The sequence below is a fragment of the Aulonocara stuartgranti genome (genome assembly GCF_965226115.1).
Source record: "Aulonocara stuartgranti genome assembly, chromosome: 18".
Lineage (NCBI taxonomy): Eukaryota > Metazoa > Chordata > Actinopteri > Cichliformes > Cichlidae > Aulonocara > Aulonocara stuartgranti.
The window spans coordinates 6,758,005-6,777,138 of record NC_138954.1 but is presented as its reverse complement, the minus strand read 5'-3'; the positions used below and the strand labels follow the sequence as shown (position 1 = coordinate 6,777,138).

Sequence of the window (19,134 nt, the reverse complement as noted above, 5' to 3'; positions counted from 1 at the left end):
ACTTATGTTTACCCCACAACTCTTTAGGTCATTGCTGCGTCCCCCACGTTGACTGTACAACAGATACCAACACTGAGAGACAAGGAAGGGTGGAGTTTAGTAAGAATTTGCTTTCATGAGGTCATTTTTTAGTGATTAGAGATTAACGTTGGTCATCAACTAATTTGATCTTAGATATGTTTTGCAACATTTTGAAGAGTATAAAAATATAAACAGTACACAATCCAACAATGGATGGAAAATGGATAGGCTATATTTTAAACGATATGATGGAGTTTAGTTTAGCAGATTAACACTGATGCAGATATAGGCTTTGCTACAGTTATGTTTCAAGCCACGTTCTGAATAAGAAATGGGCCGTAAACCACGGTGAATATGGACCATATTCGTTTTGGACAATTCTTAAAGAGGATTAATTTTGCTGAACTGCTGAAAGCTATTTATTGTTTACCTCTTATTGCAGGCTTAGTGCCATTAATCCAGCGTTGGTATTTCAACAATATTAAGTGGCCACTTGTTCTTAGAATTAAAGCAGCAGGTTTCAGTGACTACTTTTGAGTGTAAACAGTCAGGAAGCTAAAGTAAGTGTTTTGCAAGCAGCCTTAGTTGCTAAAGTTAGTCTTGATGTGCTGCACTGGAAGGTTTTCTGTCCTACATCGGAAAGGTTTCAGATTCCAGTGTCATATTTCAAAATGCTAGGTCTCACTGAGTGTCACATTTCCACCGCTGTGGGAACTTTTTGTGGATGTTGTTTAGCAGTAAACTATTCACGTTCATGCGCTAATGTAACCGGTGTGTTCCTGCGTTGTGTCTGACAATGAATGGTAAAAGAAAGAAAGACCTCCAAGTAATTAACTTGCCCGCTCCGGCTCCTCTCCCACAGAGGAATTGTAGAAACTGGCGCATTTATTTTTACATTAAACATAAAGTACAAACTTACATGGAACATATTCGACATAAAATAAAAAAATAAAAAAAAATCTGACATACCTGACAATGAAAGTTAAAAGAAAGAAAGACCTCCAAGTAATTAAATTGCCTGCTCCTGCTCCTACAACCAAATACAAACAGTAGGGAAGGGGGTTAGCTCAACCCACCAATTTCCAAGCTAGCTAGAATTATCTATTCATGCTAGCATAGACTGTGCCTATAACACATGTGGCACACATGTACTACACATTTACAGCATCTAGCAAAGACAGGCAAATATGTGTAATTACAACAATATATATTTTATGACCCAGTTACACTAACATTAAAACAACACCAAGTCTTTCAATTAAACATAATGGCCATTTGTCCTTATCCTCGAAAATTACCAAATCAAATGAACATTTCTAATTAGGAACACTTAGATTGGGAACAATTAAAAATTGAAGTATGAGTCTCATCTGAGACCACTTTTGTGTCTACTTCTGTTTTGGTTAGGTTCTATTAAATGAAAATGTTGATTTTCACGGTGCCAAATTCAACCTCATCTACAATTGCTGCCACCAGTTTACATTTCTACATTTTTATTTCTTTAAACATATGCTATAGAAACATTTCAGATTTCACAGGTATTTTTCATCATTAGTTTACTTTGAAAGATAATACAGAATCTTGACTTTTTGCTATCAAAAACTGAGCTATGGATATTGTTACCACTTAGCCCAAGCACAAGTTACAAGCATGAGAATGTGAAACTGCATTACCTTAATTTAGTAGAAACCTGCTAGAGAGAATGCAATTGGAAAATGTGGCCTTGTGAATTTATAACCGTTTTTCCATAAGAACAGTACCTTACTATTCCTACAGGGTCAAAAATTGTGATACAGTTGTTTGGCCTGGCAAATTATTAACCCTAGGCCATTCAGCATATAAAACACAAGCCTGAGTGACAAACACATAGAGAGAAAAACTTGATTGTGCATGAAACCATGACACTTTTTGATATGTTTCCCACTCCAGACAATCCAAATATTTGGAAACCCCCCCCCGCGCGCTCCAAAATTCCATACCAAAACAGTGTAAACAACATGTCATTTTCATGCCTTTTGATCATTGAGCTATTCTGAGCGAACCTCCTGAGGTTTTGCAACTGGGGGTACAAGGTGCAGAGGCGATGCTCTGGTGTAACGACAAGCTGAGGTTTGTTTTTTTTTTTATCTCCTTTCTCTCTTTCACTTTTTAGGATTGAGGTTTTGAAAAGGAATAATAAAACAAGTGTCAGCTAATTGGCAAGAGGAGCACACTATGGTGGATAAAAAAAAAAGAAAAGAAAAACTACAAAGTGACTCCACGAGGGAAAAGTAGAAAGCTACATAGTAAGCACACACACACACTAGGGCTGAACGATATATCGCATTTGCACTTGCATTTGCACTTGATCATATCGCGACATGATCAAGTGCAATTTTCTAACCGCAAAGGCTGCGATTATACTCTGGACATGTCCAAATTCATGGGCTGCATCCTCCTGAGGCCGCATTTGTAGACCGATTACGTCACAGCGACGCGCCGAAGGCTGTCCAAATTACTACCATATCCCAGAATTCATAGCGCGGCCCAGCCAAACTCCAGTTTCCAGCAATGGCGGCCGCTACTAAGTTTTAAAATTACTCATACTAATCTTTCTGGGTCACAAAATAAACTTTTAACATATTTTCAGGCGAGAAAGTAGTTGTGTAAACATCAAATATCTGCTCGGTTTATCAAGATATCCCATATTTGCAAAAGTGCTTCGACGTTTTCAGAGGCGTCTGCTACCCACCAGCTCGACAGCTAGCCGGGAGCTCGAGGGTTACTGATGCGGCCGAGAACGGCACAACTCCCGGCACATCATTTTCAGATCACCGCGGAGTTTCGCTGCTCGGGTTAAACGTAATATATAAGTCACTTAGACAACCTAAAAATGTTATTGTTGGGCTTTTTTCAGTGTTTTGTTTGTTCGTGAGTAAATCGGTTTGGCTGAGATTAAAGTTATTAGATTAGATAAAATAAAACTTTATTAATCCCCCGGGTGGGTTCCTCCTTGGTTTTCACACAGCTGACTAAACGTCAAACAGAAAACTTATTAAACAGAAGTATGAGACAGTCGAGAATTTACACCAGTGTCTGGTTATATTTTAGATAGCAAGAAGCAGACGGCCGAGTTTATTAAACTCCACCGAGACAGCGGTGACGCTAATCAGAACTAGACCGTCCAATTTCACGCCTTTAAATTTTAAAGGCGTGTTTGTGTGTGTGTTTATACAATTGCTATTATGTTTGCACTTTATGTGTAATGTTACTGACTGCAGAGATCAGTAAGATGTGTGTATTTTTTATTTATTAGTTTTATTTATTTAATATTATTTTTTAATTGAATGACTGTCTAGTAGTTCACAGATGTCGAAAAACTGAGTGTGGTAAAGCCACTGATTTTTTTTTATGTATATTTCTGCAATCTGCACATTGTACTGACTTTCATTTTAATGTTTACACCAGGGTTCCTTGTCAGCACTTTATGCTCAGATGTTTGTAAGCTAAAAATAAACTATTGTGTATGTTCAAATATACTGTTGTGATTGAAGAAGTTAAATAAAAATGTCAGTCATCAATTCATGCATCACCTCATGTCATCATAACAGAGGTCTGTCTTCCAGGAAAGAACAGTTTAAAATTAATGTAATATAGTATTGGCCATACTATATGATGTATTGCTTGTCTTTGTTTAATAATACAGAAGACAAAGACCTTAAAAAATAATCGCATCGCAATCTTGGGGCAAAAAAAAATCGCAATTAGATTATTTTCCATAATCGTTCAGCCCTCACACACACACACACACACGGGTTTTAAAGGCATTCTCCTGTTGCGGAACAATCCCTAGTTGACTACTTTTATGCTTTCATTGTTAAATTTTTAATATTTTTGCCTTTTGTCTTGACACAGATAAATACAGTGCGTATTAATGCTACAATAAGTCTCCGTCTGAAGCATTTAACTTCGAGCGACAACCTAGACCTGATTCCAACTGTTACAGAAAAAGGTGGGAGGTGAGGTTTATTGCATTTGCACTCAGATAAACTATTAGTCACAGCAAGTTTATGGGAGAATGGAGACCTTCTGTCTCAGGGTCCAGTAAAGAAACATTAGTTAAAAGAAGTCAAGTTAAAACTTAATATCAGCAAGCTGGTAATATTTTGTAGTAATATCAGCAGTTCGCTTTCCACACATTTAAGTGGCTGCATCATATTCTCTGTCTTTAATTTGGTTTTCAGATTCTGATGAATCAGCAGTATAATGTTCATACATAAAGTGTTAAGTATAGAAGTTGAATATAACTTCTCCTTCTGTGTCTTCTGCTGATATTACACACTTTGTTTAATCCATATATACATTGCACAAAAAATTTAAAGCAACACATTTTAATCAGAGAGCAGGATAACTCAAACTTGAAGACTTCATGAGGGTCACCTGAGGGCCTGACATGCTTTAGTGGGCCCTGTGCTCACTGCCCAGCACCATAGAGCCCGACTGTCATCTGCCACCGAATACTAGAATTGTCCAGGCCACCATTGCCACCCTGTGCTGTTTACAGATGAGAGCAGGTTCAGCCTGAGCACATGCAACAGACATGAAAGGGTCTGGAGAAGCTGTAGAGAAGGTTATGGTGTCTGTAACATTGTTCAGCATTGTGGTTTGGTGGGTCAGTAACAGTCTGGAGGGATGCACAGATCTCTACAGGCTACATCATGGCACTCCTTACTGCCATTAGGTATGATGAAATCTCTGGACCCACTGTCAGTCTTGGGTTCCTCCTGGTGCACAGCAATGAGATGCAACCTCATGTGGCAGGAGTATGCAGTCAGTTCCTGGAGGCCCCCATGCTCACCTGACCTAAATCCCTCAGAACACTTACAAGACATCATGTTTCGGACCATCTGACACCACCAGTTTGCACCTCAGATTGTCCAGAAGCTTCTCGATGCCTTAGTCCAGAATTTGGAGATCATCAAAGCATCATTCACCATCTCATTGGGAACATGCCCAAACATAAAAACTACTAAGCACCCTTTTGATAGCTGCAATTACATTTATAATGACACTTTGCAATGACACTAGCCTAACTAGAGTTTTGGGGTGTTTTTTAATTCACTCCACTGAACGTTAATAATTTTAATTTCCCTCAAACAATGTGACATCCTTTTGTTCCTAACCCATTGCCTAGTCCATCCCATATGGAAAAGAAATATATAAAAATTATAAAGTTTGTATCTGTCTTGTGTGAAACTTGTATGAAAAGCATATAAGAGTGAAAACAGATATAAGATCCCTTGAAAAATTATATAATGAAACTTGTATGTTTTGGATACTTACTAAAACAATATATGAAAGTAATGAGATCTGATGTGTTTTCACGCTTTTTTTAAGGAGTATATTTTAGAAATGGGATGCTAGACTCCAAGATAGCTATTGTGGTATCTACAGGGAACTGCAATACCTAGCTGAAGAAAAAAAAATCCAAGCCAAAAAACATTTCTCATAACAACTTGGCAGCAGGGAAAACAGAAGCCCAGCTGCAATTTAGCAGACATTCATATATTGCTCTGAAAGACAAATCAAGCCAGCGTTAAGTGAGGAGGCTGCAGCATGGCAAGCCTGACAGCTGTTTAGGGTGGTAAGTAAAATAGAAAACTGAGGCTGCTTTTAGTTTTTTTCTCTTTGGTTTTGGATGAATTAGCTCAAAACACGCCTTGAAACAACCACATGATATTTTTTTCTTCATCCTTTTCTTCATTTAAAATCTTTCTGCACAAAAGGAGGGCCAGTTTTTATCTAATTTTATTTTTATAATGTACATTCATAGTCACATAGGGGCAAGCAGACAGATAAAATCCAAGCACAGACACACACACACACACACACACACACACACACACACACACAAATGGAGGTGTACTTATTTATGCACAAATGTGCAAACACATAAATCACTGACACATCAACCACACGCAAAAAGCTTTTCTACATTGTTCATTTCATGGGTGACACCAGCCATCACATAGTGGAGGACACATTTGCACTCTTTTACCATGCTAATAATATGCTATCATCAGGCCGAACGACAAATGCACCGCTCATGGCCATAATCTTGTCAGCTGTCTCACACGGTGGATGATGTGCAGACACTCAAAGCCATTTGGCATGTAAGCCTGAGATCCCACAGCCCCAGCTTAATTGGATTTTGAAATGCAGTGTGTGCATTCATCTGTGGGTGTATGCGCATATGCAGCGGTATTTCAGCACATCTGAGTGTTTTCATACATGTGCATCTGCACTCTCATCTGACACATAAAATCACTGTCAGGTGAGAATCTTGTAAATTACATCTTTGCAGAAGCAGAGAAAAGCAGCCTTGATCTTAAACAGCTTGTGTTTTGAGTTTATCTAATTGGTTTTGAAAGGATGCCATCAGATCTGGCCATGCGACGCCTTTTCTCATAGATTGGTGAAGAACTAAATCTTGAACTTGAGTAAAAGAAGCAATAATGAGAAAGCATTCTGTGACAGCTAAAAACCATGCTTTCAAACTATAACTGTAGCTTATTACGAGTTATGCACATGCTTTCATTAGTTTATCCCTTTCCATCATTACTGACATTCACTATTTACCATGTTCATTCCATTACAAATTCCAGTGGATCTCTTAATTAAATCTGCTTCATTGCTGTCGTTTATTTTTATGGGCAATTTCGTTCCTCTCTTTGTTTATTTAAAACTATAAATAATGAACAAAATAACAATCATTATCATTATCATTAAGCATGTTTGGAAACCCAAAACAGGAAAAATGAATTCCAATTAAACTTCCATATTTCTTGTGCATTGTGTTGTGTAAACCACTGTGCATGTATTTGTCTCTTTATATCTGGAGGCTGTTCATGGAAAGAGATCTTTTCTCTGAAAAAGTAGGTACAAGTATTGAGTTAAAAGGTGATCTTTTTTTTTTTTTTTTACCTCGTGGTGTTCTGTCAGTAAGATTTCTTTCACAATAATTTAGAGAATTTCTTTCATAATAGTTCCAAGTGCTGCATCTGACCAGAGTCATACCCAGCTCTCAATATATCCATAAAGCTTACAGGATGACGCCTTAAGTCAGCTTTGAATGCAGTGGACATACATACTGTAGTTGTGATATCATATACGGGGCATATAAAAAAGGAAATTTGGTCCAACATTTTAGGTGCTGTCTCTCTCTCCCTGTCAGCTTTACTTCTGAAGGAAATGGTTCGGATAATGTGATTAAAATATATTATCATTCCCGGCAGAGGCACTGCTTGCCACCAGGCAAGGCAGGCAACGGCTTGGGCCCCCAGGCCAGCGGGGGGGCTCCCAGGGGCTGACAAACTTTAGACCACAGCACTGTTAATGTGCAAATGTTTACAAGTGACAAGAGCAGTTCTCCTTCTGGGATAAAAAAAAGAAAAAGAAAGCGGAAAAAAGGGAAAGATGTGAAAAGAGCAAGGCAGTGGTGAGTGGAACAGATAACAAGAATTCTTAAAATGAAAAAACAAAAGTTTTTTTTTTAAATTTAATCTTATTAATGTGTTACTTTTATAAATATGTTATACTATATCACTTTATTATCATTTGGTATTAAGTTTCTGGTCACTTAAATTCATATGATTTATTTATTTTATTATTTATAACATGACAACAATGACCTCTGTGTCCCCACTAAGAATTGCTGCTGTTCCTGGCATAACTCTTGGAATCATCCTGCTGGTTTGGATGTTGTAACATTGCAGAGTTCACTGCTTTTAGCATTTAACAATACAACTAAAAACCAGTTCCACAAAAATAAACCTGTGATAAATCAGAAATATCCTTCAAGTATATGTAGAGACAAACTTTAAAGGGAGCAACCAAGGAAGGCTCGCTCAATTAGCTGGCTTGCAGATGCTCTGGCTTGGGTTCAAGTCCAACCTAAAGCCCTACTGCATCTCATCACCCACACTCTGCTCTGTCAAGCAAGGAAACAAAAACCTTGGAAAACAAATTACAAAACAAGAAATCCATCCATCCGTTCATCCATGCATCCAGTGAAAGGTTTCTGTTCTGGACACAGTTTGCATTTTACCTCACAAATAAAACTAATGTTCATATCTCTACTCCACATAAGGTTCCGACTGCTCAGCTGTCTTCTTCCTCTCTTCATATTAAAAACCAAAATTAGCTGATTGTTGCACAAGCGCTATAATCAGGTATTCATCTTTACTTTTCACCAGCCCTCATCACTTTTGTTGATCTATATATACACACCACCTCATCTCTGGGTGTAACCTCAGATTGAAGATTTCTACCTGGTCTCTTGTGTTAGTTGAGTCTGCCTCCTACTAAGCAGTTCACGTCATAATAATTTGGTATTTCTAATGGCTAAGATTATTAATGATCCACTGTGTCATTCAGATGAAAAAGCGCTTTTGGAAAAAAAGTGACATAGATGATGAGATGTTTATTGTAATATATATAAATACATACATTTTATATTGTGAGAAACAACTAAGCACCATATAATGATTTTTCTTGGAATGTACTGGTGGAGTAACTCAAAGAACATATAGATAAATGAAGCAATAGAAGCTCTAAAATGTACTAAATTACAGTAAATGTAAATATATAGAATCTAAGTAAATACTCCCAGGTACTTTGTACCTGTAAAAGCATGAAATCATCTAAATTGAAAGGAGCTGGCACACAAATGGCAGTGGGTGCTTTCACTTTCCTATTTCCCACGTGTCTGTGGTTGCTCTTGCATGCATGAAAGTTCATAAACCCTAAAATGAAAGGTATGAGATAGCTGGGTGAAAGATTGCTAGTGTGTGAGATAGACGTGGCCGCTCCACTGCCTTTCAGAGAGACAAGGGAGCCAGCGTCTTGTCTATACTCACCCAAACCACCTTACCTGGTCTCGTCGGAATTCAGCGTCCCTGTTGACTCCAAACAGTAAAGTGTGTAAGTGAACCTATGGAAGGAGCCAAACTGATGACAGGTTTTCAGACCGTGATCATTCACAGTGTGGAGGAAGTGACTCTTTCTCTCAACTGTCAGGCAAGATTGAACGGTTTAAGGAAAAACTGTGGAGTCAGAAAGAAGAGGCAATACTCCACTTATTAAGGATCAAGAATAAGTTTTTAGACTGAGAACTCATATTTCTGCTGACTTTTGCAGACATCAGTAAATGTAAGAGGAAGGGAAGCAGACAGGGTAAAGTTTTCAGTCTGCCACATAGAAATAAAGTAGGTGGATGTTTCAATGGAATATTCAAACGGTTATGGAAAGTCTCGACGTCGGCACAGCTGTAAAAATTAATTCATCACAAAGATTTCTCTAATCCAAGGGGGGGGAAAAAAGACAAATTCCCACAGACCGTTAACCATAAAATGTCATGCAAGTTTTTCACAGCCGCAGCGAGGCAGAAGTTTTCAGTCTTTTACAGTGAAAAGAAAAGAGGCAATCTGATGAATAGAATAGTTCATAAAACAGAAAGAAAAATGGCCTCGGAGCCAGTAAAGTCAATCTGGAGTAGTAAAAATGAACACAGCTGAGTAACAAATAATGTTTTTAAAGCATTGTTACGAAGCTGACTTCATAATCAGCAACTCCATTTGAGTGAGGGTACTGTGCTGCACTGAATAAAGGTTTGATGTTGTGCCAGTCGATAACTGTCTATAAAGGAACTGAAAGCTGACGATTTCATATAAAGGATGCTGTAATAGCTTAATTTAGCAGAATCTACATTTTCCTCCTGTATTACATGAAGTTATCAAGAAACTGTAAACAGAATAACAAGATGTAAACAGCTTATTGTGATTAGCAGCTTTGTTTCATTACTTGGTGGGTAGCCATTATAATTATAATGGTGGTTGGAGGACCAGTAAATTAAAAAATGAATATAAATTTAAACAAGTTTTGAATTCATGCTAAAGATGACTTCATGGTAGGCCTGTACCCTTTAAGAGTTCCCGGTAAACCCCGATTTATTTTAGTATTTCTAAAAATGTTTTCATTTCATTCTTATCCTAAAAACAGCTCAGTTTTCCATTGCAATACGTGGAACTGGTAGATTTCCAGGAAATGACAGATTATAGTTAAGTGTCTCTTCTTGCAGAAGTATTCAAACAGAAAGCACTGAAATATGGGAGGAGAGATAGTACTATAGATAGATCGAGGGATACAGGAAAGAGTGGGGGAGACAGAGTTTTCCCGACTTTCCTAGAAGCCATCTGTCTTTGTTTGAAGAGTATGACTGCTGTCAGGTTGCTGCGATAGAGACATAAACAAACAGGGGGATCACAGCTCCTTATCGCTGCTCATTTCTCCACCCTAACAAGACAAACACCAGCAATCCTGTCATGTTGACTGTGTACATGCATGTGCTAGGGCAGGAGGTTTATGTGTATGTGTTTGTTCATCTCGCTGTTTTGTGGTACAGTAAAGCTTGGCCAGAAAGAGGTGCATATTTTATGAAACATGATGCAAATCCAGAGAAATACGACTACAGGGCTAGCGGGTGCAGGCAACATTAGAAAATATTAATGTTGATTGTTGCAGCATTATATCCAGTTCATCTGACTTTACTTGATTGTTATGATGTCTGACATAGCTGGGCACAAGTGTTTGTAACGGATCTAACTGGCAAGGGGAAAAAAAAAAGATACATTTACAGTCTCTTCAATAAGCAAATTTACAAGGACGCAACTTAAAATTGTCTTTTGATACTACAAAAGTTTTACATAGTAGAATTATGGTTGATATGACAATCAACAAATTATTGACAACGTGCAATTGCACATGACTTAGTGATTAAGAGGGTTAATGCCAACTTCTGTCCATGTTTATAACTGGAGGGAAAAAAAAGGAATCGCAGCTCATTGTGAGTGCATGTCGTTACTGTAGCAACCCAAAGTCAAACTTTCATAAGTCATGCATCCTTGCAAATAATACACAATCCAATCACAGCTGTGTGCAACATATTGCAGCATCTGCAGTCTTCCGTGAAGATGCAGGTTAATGACAAGCATTCCTGGTTTGGTGTCAAAACTGTCAGCTGTACATCATCAGTGTCTTGTAACACGGCGACACCTTTTTGCCTAACGAAAAGAAAGGCGAGAGCTTAAACAAGTGACGGCTCTCATGCCTTTCAAATGAATTTCAAATGAAACAAAACAAGCAAACAATAATATCATACAGCAAATTAAGCTAATGAAAGAAACTGGGAATATCAGGATTTAGTATTTGTGTATGTGTGTGTGTCAGTATAAAGTCAAATATAATGAGACCTCATTCAGTCTCAGGTCTGCTCACTCACTGTAAAAGTGCACTGAGAGACCGCGTCATCTGCAATTCAAATGAGCAATTCACTGATTAGTTAACAGAGCCAAAAGGTCTTAATATAGTCAAGTAATGACTGAAATGCAATTTCCATTCAATCAGTGCTTTTACTTATAATGACTGATATGGAACTCATATCAGCAAAGCAGCGTAATGATAGAACTTTGTGCAAATACTTGCTTAAGCAAACACACATTTGACTCTGAATGTGAGATAATTGGCAAGATATGGGGGAAAATGTCTTTTGCTGCTGAGCCTAATTAGGGAGAGAACATTTTCATAGCTGCCAAACAACAGCAGACAAACCAAAGGTGCCCTATAAATAATCTGTGGCTTCATTATAATGTGACATCTGATGGTGTGGGAGAGGAGGAACTGTGACAACACCAACATCCGAAGATCATGAATGCTAATGTAAAAGTTCTTTTACAGATGAAAACTTGTAAACGGGTAAAATCAATATGACAGGAACAAGGCTGTGGAGGATGCGTTGTGAAGATCAATACACTTGCTTCGATCTGTGGAAGGCAGTTCGCTGGAGTTTTGATGAAGCACCGGAGGTCAAAGGTTACTGTTGGCATTGATCACTAACAAATGAAGATCATCAGAGAGCCTTCCTGTTAGATCGATGATAAGTTTCTAAAGAGATGATTTATGGAGGACGTTTTTCTTATCAAAATAGCTATTCAAGGTGGGAGAAAGCAGGTGAGGTTTGTTGGCAGATTTTCCTTTCTATCTGAGGGTTAGCAGCTACATGCTGACAGCTTGTCGGGAGCATAAAAAGTAACTTTCCCAAAAAGCCATCATTTCATCTCTGAGGAGCGCATATAATAACTATTTACCTGGTTTTCAACCAAAAGTATTTTAGTCCATGATGCAGGTAGGTTGTGACAAATAATCAACATTTTTTGATACAGTAAGCGATTAGGTCAGTCAAAAAGCAAAAACACGAGCTAAAACAAAGACAAGTATTCGCACACTCATGTGCACCGATCATTTCTATGCAGATATTAATACATACTCACTAAAACATTTCCTGTGAGACATTTTACTTCAAGCAGCATCATATTCTAAAAAAGAAAAACAATCTGCATTTGTACATGCAGTAGGGCCTCTATGCATTTCTGCAAACTGAACAGCAGGAATGATGCCGAGGTATCACATCTCAGTCCTCAAAGCACTTTGCAACTTGGAAATAATTCAAACAAGCCTGTGCTCAGATGATGTTTTCTATATTTGTTGCAGAGGATAATGATGCTGTTATCACACTGTGTAACAATCTATCTCCATTTACTCTTTGCTCGGCAGTTGCTACTTCACTTTGCTTTCTAACGGTAGGAAAACACTTCAGGAACAAATGTGATAATCATGATTTGCACCAAGAATAGCTAATTAGATACTTCAATTTTTGCAGGTGAGGCAATAGTTAAGTTACTTACATGGATAATGACTTTGTCTACGTGTGAGAAAATTTCCTGCATAGCTCAAGACTAGCATTTTGACTTAATTTAAACTTTGCACAAAAAGCAGGGAAATTTGCGTTTGTTTATTATTTCTTTGTTGCTTCTTGACAATAAATCTTATACTGTTGGAAGCCTGTATATGAAGACTACAGTACAATGCAAACACTGCCGTCATAGCTGCACATTGATGACTGGCCTTTGTACACGGAAATGCAAATTCCCAGGGACACACAGTGACCTTGTCTTTATAAGGCCAGAGTTTGCTTTCAATGCCTTGTGGTCATTTGATTAATTGCAAATTTGATCAGAGAATTTTCATGACTAAACTAAAACTTGATCCAGCATACGAGTGCTGATTTGCTTGTAGGTCACAATGTGCACTTTATGAGGACTGCAAGGTAAGAGGATATAGTCCGAGTTAATTAATGACACAGCAGCCATTTTTTGTTTTTGCACCTTAGTTTTACCACTATCGTTACTTTTTTTCCTCTCCAACTGGTGACTTTAATTTTTGAACTATAAATAGGTGAATGTCAAGACTTCTGACATGATTATTAGGCCGTCTCTTATCATGTTATTCAACCTCTGTCCTGCTGTAATACATGGCTGGCCTGTTTTTAAACAACATTTCTAAACTGCCATTAATTAAAAGAGTGATTTATCTTTGCAGGGCAGAAACAGGCTGAGATAAAACCAAGTTTTGTGTCACACATATAGATGTTATGGTCTAATTTTCATTGAATTTTGATTCCTGTTTTGATCGGGTAGTGTCTTTCTTGTGTTTCTAACACTATTATTTCTCCCTCTGTATGTATGTATGTGTCTTTTCTGGTATCATGTTTAGTCTTCACAATTTGATGCACTGTGATAATTGTTTTTGTTGTGTTAGGGATGTGAATAGAGTTCAATTCCTTGGCAATGTTAGTCTGCTTGCATATCAATTCTGCTTATTGGTTCCAAATGCGCTTCAATCAGCTGTTTTAGGTATGTGTGCTGGAGAAAGTAATTGGTGGCGCAGCCTACAGTCTACAGCATGGATATGGACATTTTATTATATTTAATTGCATGAACAGACAAGAGAGTAATGGTAAAGTGGAAACAGGAGAGATACAGGGGAGGAAAAAAAAAGCACTATGCGGCTAACACAACTTTGGCTCTTTTCAAGCACTGGGACTGACAGCATGCTAATGCTAAGCTAGCCAGCAAGCCAGAGTAAGGTTAAAGCTAAGTGAACGCTAACCCCAGCCCAGCAGCCAGACCTGGAACAGGTAACAAAGACAGTGATGAGCAGTGAGGCTACTGCCTCTGTTTCTATCTGACCATTTTTCTACAGTAGAAGTCACTTTGTGCTGGTTTTCATCTCTGCTTTGTGCTGTGGGCTTTGTGTTTATACTTAAATACTAAAAGAAGATCACATGCATGTTCTCATTAAAATACAGATTTGTATTGGTGCGTGGGACTGTAACCTATCTGTTATATAGTTAATGGTAATTATGAGAAAGTGCATTTCACGTCATTTTACGGAGAAACCTGAAAGTAATGCAAAGATTTGTATAACTAATTACTTACTCCAGGGACTAATTAAGTAATGTAATGAATTACTTTAAAAAAGGTTGTGTATAATACATTAATTTTGAGTAATGATCCCAACACTGAACACAACAAAAAGGGGAAATAACTCTAAAACGCACAAACATTTGACCACACAGAATGCAATTAATTTACACGAATTAATGTTTTTCGTATGCTGCTTAAATATGGTGATGACTCTCAAACGAGAGTGAATGAGAACCCAATGTGAAGCAATAAGGAGCTGAATCGATAAGTAATATCGATAATATGCGTAGAATGGGAGGCAGAGCGTTCAGCTTTCAGGCCCTTCTTCTGAGGAACCAGCTTCCAGTTTGGATTCACGAGACAGACACCATCTCTACTATTAAAATTTGACTTAAAACTTTGCTTTTTGATAAAGCATTTGGCCAGGGTTGGATCATGTGACCCTAAATCCTCCCTTAGTTATACAGCAAAAGGTGTAGGCTGGGGACTCCCATGATGCATTGTTTCTTCTTCAGCCACCTTTTTCATTCAGTATGTGTTTATACACCTCTCTGCATTTAATTATTAGTTATTCTTCATCTCTGGCTCTCTTCCATAGCATGTCTAGGACTTGACTAGGTAGATGGACGCCCCTCCCCTCTGCTGGAGGTTTTTTTTTTTTTCGTTTTCTATTAAAAGAGAGTTTTTCCTTCCCACTGTCACCAAAGCGCGTGCTCATAGGGGGTCATGTGACTGTTGGGGGTTTTTGTTGGGTCTTTACCTTACAACATAAAGCATCTTGAGGCAACTGTTGTGATTTGGCCCTATATAAATAAACTGAATTGAACTGATCATAAATTCTTATCAATTCTCATCCCTGGTTGTGCATCTTTGATTTTTACTTCCTGGTTTGTCTTCTTTCCTTTGTGATTGTCTGCTCTACCTTTGTTCTCATCTGTTGTTTAAACCTCTCTATCAGTATGCCCTGTCTGTACACCTGTGTAAAATTTAGGTAACTCATGCTTGTTATTTGGATGACTGCTTCGTGTTCATTTTGTTAGTGTACGTTTTTGGATTTTGCATTAGCTGAAACTAAGCCTTGCTTTTTGTTATTTGATCTAGCTTGTAATCCTGCATGTGGTCCCCTCTGATTCCTGACCTGCTCCTATAAGCATTTGCTGTTGGACCTGAAGAATCAATTTACACTTAATTCATTGCATTGTTTCAGCTTATTAAATGTTAGCTTAACCTGCTGCATTTTTAAAAAATAAGGAATGATTTTGCACCCGAGTATGTGTGAGTACGGTCTTTGCCCAGGAGATTTTAATCTCACTTCGTTACATAGCTTGCATTTGATGCTCTTCCTCAAGTCACTTTAAAGTCCACACATTACTGTCCTTAAAAAAAAAAAGTCACATTTAATGATCTCAGATTACATTATTATCAATGGGGGATATTCAGCAAATTGTAATACTAGAGATAAGCACCCTCAAAGCGCCCCTTGAAATGATGGCGCTCCAGTTTGAGAGTAGCTACCAATTGCCAAGTCACACAAGAATTAGAGGCACATCTTTCACATGAAAGAAAATATATATATATATATATATAAATGCATGGAAGCAGGGTAATTTTTCTGCCATCTGAGTCAAAACTGCATGATACAGATGTAAGATGTGCACAGTTAGCTTGTTCCCATACTTTTAGACTAAAAAGTGAGATGAAATTTTGCTAGCCTATAAACGCCACAGCAGAGGTAGCCTCCTTCAAGTGCAAATTTATTCTACTCTGTTCATCTACAGGCAGTGTGTAACCTAGGAGATCTGTTGGCATGTTTGTGAGCCTGAGTCAGTCAGTGATGTATGATCATCTCTTAAATATCACTTTTCTTTGAATCTGCATACTCTTCTCAAGGCTTTATCATTCTTGGAGTCCAAGAATGACTTGCAATCCAAGCATATTAAGACATTTCAGCTAGCTGATTCATGTATTTAAAAAAACTGCGGCATGGAGAGTGATTCAACATTTTGGTCTATAGCAGTTAAATACCATACCTGTTATGATGGTGCTGTGTGGCAGGCAAGGCAGGACCCAAACACAGGACTCAGAGACAGGGGAATAAACTCCAAGAGGCAGCTTTATTGCTGTAGCAAAAAGAAGAAAAAACAAAATCCTCAAACACAAAAGCACTAACCAACAAAAACTCAGAAACTAGAAATAAACAACTAGGAAATTACCTCTAGTACTTTACCCAGGGAGACAGCAGGTTGAAGATTTAAACAGGATTACGAGGGGAAGGGCAGCAGGTGGGAACACAGGAGAAACAAATCAAACATAACGAGATGGGGTGACGCAAAAGTAAACACAATGCACGCAAGACCAGGACTACCAAAATAAAACAGGAAATACAACACAGAGACATAAAGTGAGGGACAGTGAGAGAGCAATGAGACAAGATGGGCTGAGGAGAACACAGATGAGACCAAGACAACCAGGACACAAAGGGGAACAAAACGAACAGGTAACTAGAAATTAGAATTAAATGATTAAACTAGAAAGTACAAGGAAACTAAACAATACCAAACAAAGACCAAGAAACACAAATCACTACAATGATAAGTAAACTAGGCCAAAAAAGTCCAAAAACATAGTATTTGCTTCAACCATATAATCGTGTTTGGTAGCGTTTGGAAAATTAAGTAATTGAAGGTTTGTAATTATAAAGAAATTATATCAAACAAATGTTAACATGCCGTCGATAGCAGTGTTCAGAGTAAATAAGTAAACCAATACTGTAATCATATTACATATATCTGCACATATCGTAGTAAAGTAACATATTACCTGTTTAACCATCCATCAGTTTTCTTAGCTACTGTCCAGTTCACTGTCTCAGTGGGGCTCCAACCGATCCCAGCTGTAACTGGTGAGAGGCAGGATACGCTCTGCTCAGGTCACTGAGACAGACAGACAAACAATTACTTCCACTCACATTCACACTCACAGACCATTTTAAAATCATCAGTTAACCTTGCATCCATGTTTATGGACTTTGGAAAGAAACTGGAATACATGCATGTACATTTCAGAAGAGCTGCAGCTGGCTTGCAATTTTGAACCAAGTACCTGGTTGCTGTTAGGTAACAGTGCAAACCACGGCATCATCATTCACCACCGCTGTTGTTGCATTTCATATGTGGGATATTTAGATCTGCAGTGATGTTCACTTATTTTGCTTATTGGTTGTGCAGAGATAGGGATTTTGGTAATTCAGCTAAGGAAAACACTATGGAGATAGTATGCTGATACTTGTAGGCAGTTCTTCAAACTTGATGACCGTAATCTTATTTCCAGACTCAAAAACAAAAAACACGAAAACTTTTTAGAAATTAGATAAAACTTTATTAATCCCTCGGGTGGGTTCCTCGGGAATTTTCTGCAATAACGCTCATTACAAAGTAGTTCTTTGTATATTATGACTTTCCATGACTTTCCAGGACAGGGACTAAGCTATAGCAGAAAATCAGCATGAACATCAAGATTACTAGTTGATTGCATGTTTCTGACAACATGCTTGCATGGACAATAGACAATATGTAGATGTGGGTATGCAAAGCTCTGTGTAGCGCTTGTGGACCTCCATGCCAGGATCTTTCCTGAGTTTTTCAAGTGACTAACAAGTTCCTGAAAGTTAACAAATGAGAACATTTGTTACCTATTTGTTTTTTATTTTTGTTTTTTTAAAGTGAGAACAAACATAACACTACTGCTTTTGATTAAAGCTCAAGTGCAATATTGCCAGAAAAAGTATTGAAACGTGGAAACACACTGTCAAAGGCACTCTGAAAGTTTCTCACAAATCAGCAGTTTTTCAGAAAGAGCCTTTTATACGTCTTTTTTCTGGAAACTGAAAGAGCTGCATCATCAGACGTCCTGTGTTTTGTTGGCTCAGCCTCCATTTCCCCCTGGCTGGCTGCCTCTGTCTTTGTCTCCACTGCTGCCTCATTGCTCCTCCTTTACTGGCCCATGAGCAGCAGGATGTATATCTTGATCTAACTGATGGCTCATTGCCAGTTCCAGCCATCAGAGGAACCTCTTTTCTCTTTTCCTATTCCTGTTTAACTTATTTAGGGGCAAATAGTTGCTGGACAGGTATGGTATGAATGGACTAAATATCTCATTTCAATAAAGTAAATTGTCTACTTGGTTGTGAGTCTGCAGCATTTTAGCAGAACATAATACATGGCCTTAAAAGCAGTGACAGTAGTGGTCAGGGTGGTGGCTGCAGTTTCTGCTACTGCTTCCACTGTTTTCAGTGAAACAATGAAAACAATGACAAGGAGCAAAACTAACTTTAATATCTGATCATCCATCCACATAATCTTCTTAAAATTGATGCCAATGGAATAAATGGCTCATACACTAGTAAAATGACACTTTCACTGTTCCAAAATATTGCTTCTGGATGGTTCAAACCAGATGTAACAATCTTATTGAATTAACCAGTCACAGGGCTCCACCTGTGTCCACATCATACAAGGATACACACACAACCTGAAGGGAGAAGAGACCTCGGCCACAAATGTGAAGATACACATTACTGGAAGCCCATAATGAAAGGAATGAAAAGAAATGAATGAACAAAAAAATAAGCCGTAAGATCCTCAAATTTAATATTAATGATAAATGGAGGCTTCAATTTAGACATAAAATGCTACATAAATTGGTGTTAGCTTTCATTTGCTTTTGCCTTTTTATATTCATCTATTCCTTTATT

General features: G+C 38.0%; 1 protein-coding gene across 1 annotated transcript in view; it reads right to left on the bottom strand.

Annotated features, from left to right (window-relative positions):
- Window positions 1-16,646, bottom strand: part of LOC309693110 (uncharacterized protein) — a 72,004-nt gene extending 55,358 nt beyond the window's left edge. Inside the window, exons 1-2 of the mRNA XM_082512092.1 lie at window positions 16,595-16,646; window positions 16,412-16,501 (exon numbers count right to left, since the gene is read on the bottom strand). The gene's annotated coding sequence lies outside the window, so the exon portion shown is untranslated. The remainder of the gene's footprint in view (window positions 1-16,411; window positions 16,502-16,594) is intronic.
- Window positions 16,647-19,134: the final 2,488 nt, after the last annotated feature.